The following is a 9,920-nucleotide window of genomic DNA, read 5'->3' as shown; positions in this document are numbered from 1 at the left end:
GGCATGGCATCAGTGTTGAAGTCCCTCATAGAAAGAAAAGCACGGACCAAGGTGGTGGACTAGAGGGTGACTGCATCTCATGTCACTCCAGAATTCAGGATTCAAGAAGAGGAGGTATTAAGAGACTCAGGACCAACGCAGAGTCTCCAGGTGATCATCTCCCATTGGGTGAGGCTATTCCAGACTGAGCAGTAGGCCCAGACTGCAGGCAGCTTCACAGAGCAGGGCCACCCAGCAAGAGACTTCCAAGCACAACTAGGCTCCCTCAGCCCGAGAGGCAGGCCTGGACCAAAGGCAGCCTCTTGGAGCGGTGCCTCCCAGTGGGAGACTCTCTCATAGGGCCAGGCTCCACAGCCCAGGTGTAGTTCCAGACTACAGGGAATGTTGAGATGGAGGGCTGTCAAGTGAGAGACTCACTTGTAGGGCAAGAATCCCTGGACCAGGTGGTAGTTCCGGACTGAAGGGTACTTCTCGGAGGAGAACTGCCCAGTGAGACTTCCTCACTGGGTTAGACACCCCACTGGGTGTGTTTTCCCTGCTGAGTGAGGGTTTCCCACCAGGGTGGTAGAACCGGAGACCCGGGCCCAGACCAGTCATGCCCCAGCCTGCAGTCTAGTCCTCCTTTGACTGACCAATGGTCAACAAGTGGAGGCGCCTCTGCCCACTAGCACAGAATATATCCCACCAGAAGCCATCACCCATGGAAGGGCAGCTTCCTTGTGTATCACTGCATTATCAAGTTCTTCCAAGTCTTCAGGCTACTGAAGGCTAGGAGGCGAGTTATTGGAAATATACAGGGACATTATAAGTCAATAGATTTTCTCCACTAGAGTGGTAGATACCTGGGAATATGAGAAAAAAAAGGGAAGAAAATGTCCAAAACAAACTTAGATGCTATATCAATAAAACCCAAAGATAGCATGGCAGAAGACATGTAAGAAAGGGAGTTCAAAATGTACATAATTAAAATGATCAGAGAAGCAAATGATGAGATGAAAGAGAAAATGCAGGCTTTGAATGATCGCAACACTCAACAGTTAAAAGAGCAAATAGGGGAAGCAAAAGATCATTTCAATAAAGAGTTAGAAATACTGAAAAAAAAAAAAAAAAAAACAGACAGAAATCCTTGAAGTGAAGGAAACAATAAAACAAATTAGAAACCCAATAGAAAGCATAACCAATAGGATAGAACACCTGGAAAACAGAACCTCAGACATTGAAGAAAAAATATTTAATCTTGAAAACAAAGTTGACAAACAGAGAAGATGGTAAGAAATCATGAACAGAATCTACAAGAATTATGGGATATCATGAAAAGGCCAAATTTAAGAATTATTGGGAGGCTCTTTCCACGGGGCAACCCAAGATGGCGGACTAGAGGGTGACTGCATCTCCAGTCGCTCCAGAACCCAGGATTCATGAAGGGGAGGCATTGAGAGACTCGGACTAAAATACAGCCATGGGGTGAGTCTCCCCCACTGGGTGAAGCTCGGCCTGGGCGGCAGGCTCGGACAGGGGCGGCATATCAGAGCAGGGCAAGGCAGCTAGAGTCTTCACCAGGTAGCCCTGTTCACTCCTGTGGGCTCCAACCACATGGCTAGCTTCTCCAGATTCTCGGAGCCCACCCCCCAGTGAGAGCCTTTCTGCAACAGAACCAGCTCCATGTCCTGGAGCCAGCGCAGTGAGCTCCCCCAACAGGCAGCTTCAGGGACAAGGATGGGGCAGCCAAGCACTTCCCTAAGCAGCCGGCTCCCTCTGGCGGGAGGCACCTTTCAAGGCTAGCTTCTCGGAGCAGATCTCCCAGTAAGAGCCTTTCTACACAGAGCCAGCCACAAGTCCCCAAGACAGCGGAAAGCTCCGACCTGCAGGCAGCCTCTTGGACCAGGACAGGGCAGACAGAGACTTCTCCAGGTGGCCCTGCCCCCTCCAGCCACAGGCTTTTTCCACGGGGCAATCAAAGATGGCAGACTAGAGGGTGACTGCATCTCCAGTCGATCCACAACCCAGGACTCAAGAAGGGGAGGCATTGAGAGACTCGGACTAAAATAGAGCAATGGGGTGAGTCTCCCCCACCAGATGAATGTCAGCCTGGGCAGCAGGCCCAGATAGGGGTGGCTTATCAGAGCAGGGCAGGGCAGATAGAGTCTTCCCAAGGTACCCCTGCTCACTCCTACGGTGGGCTCCTCCCACACAGCCAGGTTCTCAGACCAGCCACCCCAGTGTGATCCTTTCCGCACAGAGCCAGACTCAAGCCCTGGCACTAGTAGTGGGCTAGGGCAGCTTTCTTCGGAAGCACTACATTATCATGTTCCTCCAAGACTTCAGGCTACTGAAGGCAGGAAGGTGATACACTGGAAATCTACAGGGGCAATATAAGTCAATAGAGGAAATTTGCAATATCTCAGAGTCCCACTGACATCTGAGCAATATGCTAAAACAAGGGAAGAAAATGTCCCAAACAAACCTAGATACTATATAAATAAAACCCAATGATGGCACAGCAGAAGAAATGACACAAAGGGAGTTCAGAATGTACATAATTAAAACAATCAGGGAAGCAAATGAGGAGATGAAAGAGCAAAGGCAGGCATTGAAGGAGGAGATGAAAGAGCAAATGCGGTCATTAATGATCACACCAATCAACAGTTAAAAGAGCAAATAGGGGAAGCAAGAGATCATTTCAATAATAAAGAGTTAGAGATACTGAAATAAAAACAAACAGAAATCCTTAAAATGAAGGAAACAATGAACCAAGTTAAAAACTCCATAGAAAGCATAACCAATAGGACAGAACACCTGGAAGACAGAAGCTCAGACATTGAAGAAAAAATATTTAATCTTGAAAACAAAGTTGACCAAACAAGAAGATGGTAAGAAATCATGAACAGAATCTACAAGAATTATGGAATATCATGAAAAGGCCAAATTCAAGAATTATTGGGATTGAGGAAGGCTTACAGAAACAAACAAGAGGAATGAGCAATCTATTCAATGAAATAATATCAGAAAATTTCCCAAATCTGAAGAATGAAATGGAAAACCAAGTACAAGAGGCTTATAGGATTCCAAATATACAAAATTACAACAGACCCAAACAAAGGCACATTATTATGAAAATAGCAAACATACAAAATAAAGACAGAATTTTAAAGGCCGCGAGAGAAAAGAATCAAATTATATTCAGGGGGAAACCAATAAGAATATCAGCAGATTTTTCAATCCAGACCCTAAGGCTAAAAGGGCCTGGAACAACATTTACCAAGCCCTGAGAGAAAACGGATGCCAACCAAGAATCTTTTACCCAGCAAAATTTACTTTCGGATTTGATGACAAAATAAGATCTTTCCATGATAAACAACAGCTAAAGGAATTTACAAAAAGAAAGCCGGCATTACAGAACATTCTCAGCAAAATATTGCATGAGGAAGAGATGAAAAACAACTATGCAAATCAGCAATGGGAGGAACTACCCTAAAGAAATAGCCAAATAATGGAGAAACTAAATCATGTCAAAAAACAAAAATGAGTCAAATGACTGGGAATACAAATCATATCACAATAATAACCCTGAATGTTAATGGCCTGAGCTCATCAATCAAAAGACATAGACTGGCAGATTGGATTAAAAAGAAAAATCCAACAGTATGCTGCCTACAAGAGACACATCTCATAGAAAGAGATACCCACAGACTAAAGGTGAAAGGATGGGAAAAAACATACCATGCACATGGGCTCAGCAAAAAAGTCAGAGTATCCATCCTCATATCAGATAAGGTGGACTTCAAGCCAAAATTAGAAGGGATAAAGACGGACATTTCCTACTGCCTAAGGGAAGCATAAATCAGCAAGACATAACAATCATAAATATCTATGCCCCAAACATTGGCTCATCCATGTACGTCAAATAAATCCTTCTCATTTCCAGAAATCAAATAGACCACAACACAATAATACTAGGCGATTTTAACACACCTCTCTCACCACTGGATATATCTTTGAAACAAAAATTGAATAACGAAACAATAGATCTCAATTACACAATCAACAATTTAGATTTAATGGACATATATAGAATATACCATCCAACAAAGAATGAATACACTTTCTTCTCAGCAGCATATGGGTCCTTCTCTAAAATAGACCATATTTATGTCACAAAGTTACTGCGAGCATATACAACAAGATAGAGATACTACCTTGTACTCTATCAGATCATAATGGACTGAAATTAGAAATAAATGACAGAATAAAAAACAAAAACTTCTCCAACATGGAGATTAAATAATACATTATTATATGATGAATGGATAATGGGAGACATCAGGAGGGAAATAAAAAAATTCTTAGAAGTAAACGAGAAGAAAGACACATCATATCAAAATCTCTGGGATACTATGAAAGCAGTACTTAGACGAAGATTTATTTAGGGGGCGCATTCAAGAAAAGAAGTAGAAATCAACAAATAAATGACATAACACTACAATTCAAAGCCCTAGATAAAGAAGAGCAGACCAACACCAAAAGTAGTAGAAGACAGGAAATAGTTAAAATCAGAGCTGAAATCAATGAACTTGAAACAAAAGAAACAATCGGAAAATTAAAAAAATAAACAGTTGGTTCTTTGAAAAAATAAACAAAATTGATAAACCCTTAGCCACACTAACAAAGAGAAAGAGGGAGAAAACTCAAATTACTAAAATTCGGAATGAACAAGGAAATATCACAACAGACACGAGTGAAATACAAAACATAATTAGAAGCTATTTTGAAAATCTATACTCAAAAAAACAGAAAAACTCGAAGACATCAATAAGTTTCTAGAGACATATGAATTACCTAAACTGAACAAGGAAGACATACAAATCTTAAATAAATCAATTTCAAGCAATGAAATAGAAGAGGTCATCAAAAGCCTACCAACAAAGAAAAGTCCGGGTCCAGATGCGTTCTCAGCCGAGTTCTATAAAACCTTTAAATAAGACCTCATTCCAATACTCCTCAAAGTATTCCATGAAGTAGAAGAGGAGGGAACCCTCCCAAACTCATTCTATGAAGCCAATATCACCCTGATACCTAAACCAGAGAATCATCGAGGAAAGACAATTTCAGACCAATATCTTTAATGAACATCGATGCAAAAATTCTCAACAAAATTTTAGCAAATCACAACAAAAAATATATTAAAAAGATAGTGCACCATGATCAAGTTGGTTTCATCCCAGGGATGCAAGTTTGGTTCAACATCAGGAAATCAATAAATGTAATTAACCATATCGGCAGACTTATAGTTAAGAATCACATGAATATTTCAATAAATGCAGAAAAAGCATTCGATAAAATACAGCATCCCTCCATGCTCAAAACATGCTAAAAATTGGGGTTGTGGGAACATTTTTTATCATGGTAAAGGCCATCTATGCTAAGTCCATGGCCAATATCATTCTAAATGGTGAAAAACTGAAAGCATTCCCCTAAAAACTGGAACAAGTCAGGGATGCCTTCTTTCACCACTTCTATTCAACATCATCTTTGAGACTCTAGCCAGAGCAATTAGACAAACCAAAGAAATTAAAAGGATACGAATTGGAAAAGAAGAACTCAAAGTATCCCTGGTCACTGATGACATGATTATATATTTAGAAGAACATTTAAATTTCACCAGAATACTCTTAGAACTCATAAGTGAGTTCAGTAAATAGCAGGTTACAAGATCAATGCTCATGAATCTAATGCATTTTTATACATAAGTGATGAATCTTCAGAAAGAGAATTTAGGAAAACTACCCCATTCACAATAGCATCGAAAAAATGAAAAAATTGGGAATCAATCTCACAAAAGAGGTGAAAGACCTCTACAATGAGAACTACAGAACACTAAAGAAAGAAATTAAAGAAAACCTTAGAAGATGGAAAGATCTCCCATGATCTTAGATAGGCAGAATTAATATTGTCAAAATGGCTATACTACCTAAAGTGCTATACATAGTCAATGCAATTCCAATTAAACTCCCAATGATGTACCTTACAGAAATAGAGCAAACAATCATGAAATTCATCTGGAAGAATAAGAAACCCAGAATAGCTAAAGCAATCCTTAGCAGAAAGAGAGAAGAAGCAGGGGTTTTTTCAATACCCAGAACTTAAACTATACTACAAAGCAATATTAATAAAAACAGCGTAGTATTGGTACCAATATAGACAGGTAGATCAATGGTACAGAATAGAGGACATGGACACAAACCCAAATAAATACAATTTTCTCATACTAGACAAAGGTGCCAAAAATATGCAATGGAAAAAAGATAGCCTCTTCAAAAAATGGTGCTGGGAAAACTGGAAATCCATATGCAACAGAATGAAATTAAACCCCTATCTCTCACCCTGCACAAAACTCAACTCAAAAAGGATCAAGGACCTTGGAATTCGACTAGTCCCAGCATCTTATAGAAGAAAAAGTAGGTCCAAATCTTCAACATGTCAACTTAGGATCAGACTTCCTTAACAGGACTCCCATAGCACAAGAAATAAAACAAGAATCAATAGCTGGGATAGATTCAAACTAAAAAGCTTTCTCTCAGCAAAGGAAACTATCAGCAATGCGACAAAAGAGCCTACAGAGTGGGAGAAAATCTTTGCCACTCACACTTCACATAAAGCACTAAATTCCAGAATGTATAAGTAACTCAAAAAACTCTACCCGAAGAACAAAAATAATCCAATCAACCAATAGGGTAAGAAAATTAACAGATACTTCACAGATGATCTACAAGCGATCAACAGATATATGAAAAAAGATTCAACACCTCTAGTATTAAGAGAAATGCAAATCAAAACTACCCTAATATTCCATCTCACCCCAAATCGAATGGAAATTATCGAGAATACTAGCAACAATAGGTGTTGGCGAGCATGTGGGGAAAAAGGTACACTCATATATTGCTGGTGGGGTTGCAAATTAGTGCAGCCACTCTGGAAAGCAGTGTAGAGATTCCTTAGAAAACATGGAATCGAACCACCATTTGACTCAGTTATCCCACTTTTGGCCTATACCCAAAGAACTTAAAAGCAGCATATTACACCGATGCAGCCACATCAATGTTCATAGCTGCTCAATTCACAATAACCAGATTGTGGAACCAACCTAGATGCCCTTCAATTGATGAATGGATAAAGAAACCGTGGTATATATATACACAATGGAATATTACTCAATCAAAAAGAATAATAAAATTATGGCATTTGCAGGCAAATGGATGAATTTGGGGAATATCATTCTAAGTGAGATAAGTCAAACTAAAAATACCAAAAGATGAATGATCTCACTGTTAAGTGGAAGATGACACACAATGGGGTCTGGGATGGGAGCAAGAAAGGAGGATGGAGGAACTGTATAGAGGGAAAAGAGGGGTTTGAGGGGTGGGGGGAAGGAAAAAATAACAGAATGAATCAAAAACTATTACCTTACCAAAATGTATGATTACACTAATGGTATGCCTCTACTTCATATTCAAACAGAGAAACAAGATATGTCCCATTTGATTAAAATAAAAAGAAATGAAAAAAAAACAATAAAACAAAACTATAAAAAATGGTTGACAGACTGTAGATTAGAATCTGATGAGCTAAATACACAAAATGGAGATTAAGACTCAAGAAACATTCAGTGATTCATAGAGAAAGTTTGAGTCTTTGTTTTTTTTTATATTATCTTAGCTGCATTTACAAATGTGTTGTGTATACCCACATATAAAATCTGTGCTTCCATACATAAAACTAGAAGCAGGTTTCAGAAAGGCCATTGCTTCTATTAAGTAAAAGGATTATTTTTTCTTATACTCACATTGTCTGTTTTCTTTTGAGATTGGCTTCACCTGGAAGAAAATATAAAACCTTTTCCACTTGTGGATCACATCTCTTAGTTGTTTCCTTGTTCTATGGCACAGGTTTAGGGGTATACCTTAACTCAGTTTCTGAGTCCTCTAGGAAGACTGCAGTGACTTCAATGATGTACTCTGTAGTCCCTCCCATGCTGAATACCCTTTATCTTCAGCCTGAGGAACAAAAACATGAAGGGGGCCTTGGAAAAATATTTGGTAGAATACCTTTTTAAAGGTTGTTTTCATCCTAATTAAACCAGGTTTCTAGAATGTCCAAATGACAATTTAGCACTCTATTGTAAAACTCTAAAGTTTTTGCCTGTGTGATAAACTATTTTCATATGGAGAAAGTGTTACATTTTTTTCTGTGTGCACTGTTAGATGTAAAAATTAAAAAGAGTGCAAGAGAAAAGGGAAGCAGGCAAGATTAATAGGCACCACTCTCCAGAAATGAGAACATGTTGTCTGTAAGTAAGAATTCTCTCTCCATGTATAGAGCTTAAGGAATGGAATTCTCACAGGAGAAATTGGGAGCCTGTCACTGGGGCAGGTGTTTGTGTTTAGGCCTAAGGAAAAGTGTTCACCACCACTATAGGTGGACAGCTCCACATCTGGATTCCTTGGTGTCTTCCTTAGGGGAGCTTCTCTATCTATAAAACACTTGTGGCTGTGGGTCACGGGAGGATTACATTCATATGACATGGTCATTGGGATCCCCCCAAACTACTATGTTTGAATATTTGGAGTATACGCGAATTTAAAAAAAAATTATAAAGCAAGTATATGCTTTATAAATAAGTACTGTGTGAGATTCAGATATTGCTTCAGGTCTGAAAATACAGACATTATTGTTTCAAGAGCAGATGGCGATGTATTCCTAATATGCAACACAAAAGGTCTTGGTTCCAATTTACTTGTTCAAACATTATTTGTTTGGTGTATAAAACTTTTCTGAAATATAAAAATTGGGGTAATATAATGAAAACACACATATAAATCATTGATTTAGAGCAAACAGGATTTTTGGAGAGCTCTCCATTCATATAGTTGTCTACACTCTCCAATGTTATGTTTTTCACTGAATTCTGCTTTGTCCCTTAATAAATATTCTTTTGGAGAATGGTAGAATAGAAGATAAGAAGATGGGTTCAGGGTAAGTGAAGGAAGGAGAGAAAGAGGAGGTGCTGTGGGATGAAACTGACCAAATTTGTTATGTGCCTGTAAAATATATCTCAATGAATCCCAGTATTATATATAATTATAATGCACAAATAAATCTCAATAGAAAGATAATAAAATATTGTTCAGTTTTTTCTGAATCCTAAGAAATTGCCATGTTCATAATGCAGGTTCATTAATCTCCCTGAAGGACTATTGAGTTTGAATCTTTGTGGAGATTTTTAAAGAATTGATTGTGTAAGATCACATGTGTAGAAGTCATTCACTTTTTTTGAAAATATTTTTATTAATGGATTGAAGTTAAACACAATGATGGGGTTCATTGGGACATATTCATACATGCATATAATAATTTTTCTTATTTGTTTTTTGTGTGTTTGGAGTGCTTGGGGTTGAGTCCCAAGCCTCATACATGATAGGCTAGTTCTATACCACTGAGCTACATCCCATCACTCAAATGCTTGTTTTTTAAAATCATAATTCCATGTATCCTTGCAAAATTTATTAGATATGTGTACTAAAGAAATTGCTTCATTTTGAACTAAAGACTTGAATATTTGTGTATGAATTCTATTTATGATTATTTTTGAATCATTTTACTTTGAGATTCAAACCTGCTGTTGATGAGGCAAGAGTTAATTTCTTTTAATGCTGTATAGTTTTACATTGTACATTTTGAATTCAAAATACAGTTATCCTGGGCTGGGTTTGTTCGTCAGTGGTAGAATGCTTGCATACTTGTGTGAGGCACTGGGTTCAATCCTCAGCATCACATAATAACAAATAAATAAAAATGAGTTATTACATCCATCTACAACTTACAATGTTTTAAAAGTACAGTTATCATGCCTGATGTTGATGTAA

This window comes from Sciurus vulgaris (assembly GCF_902686455.1).
Source record: "Sciurus vulgaris genome assembly, chromosome: 16".
NCBI classification, from domain to species: Eukaryota; Metazoa; Chordata; class Mammalia; order Rodentia; family Sciuridae; genus Sciurus; species Sciurus vulgaris.
This window is presented reverse-complemented; position numbering follows the sequence as displayed.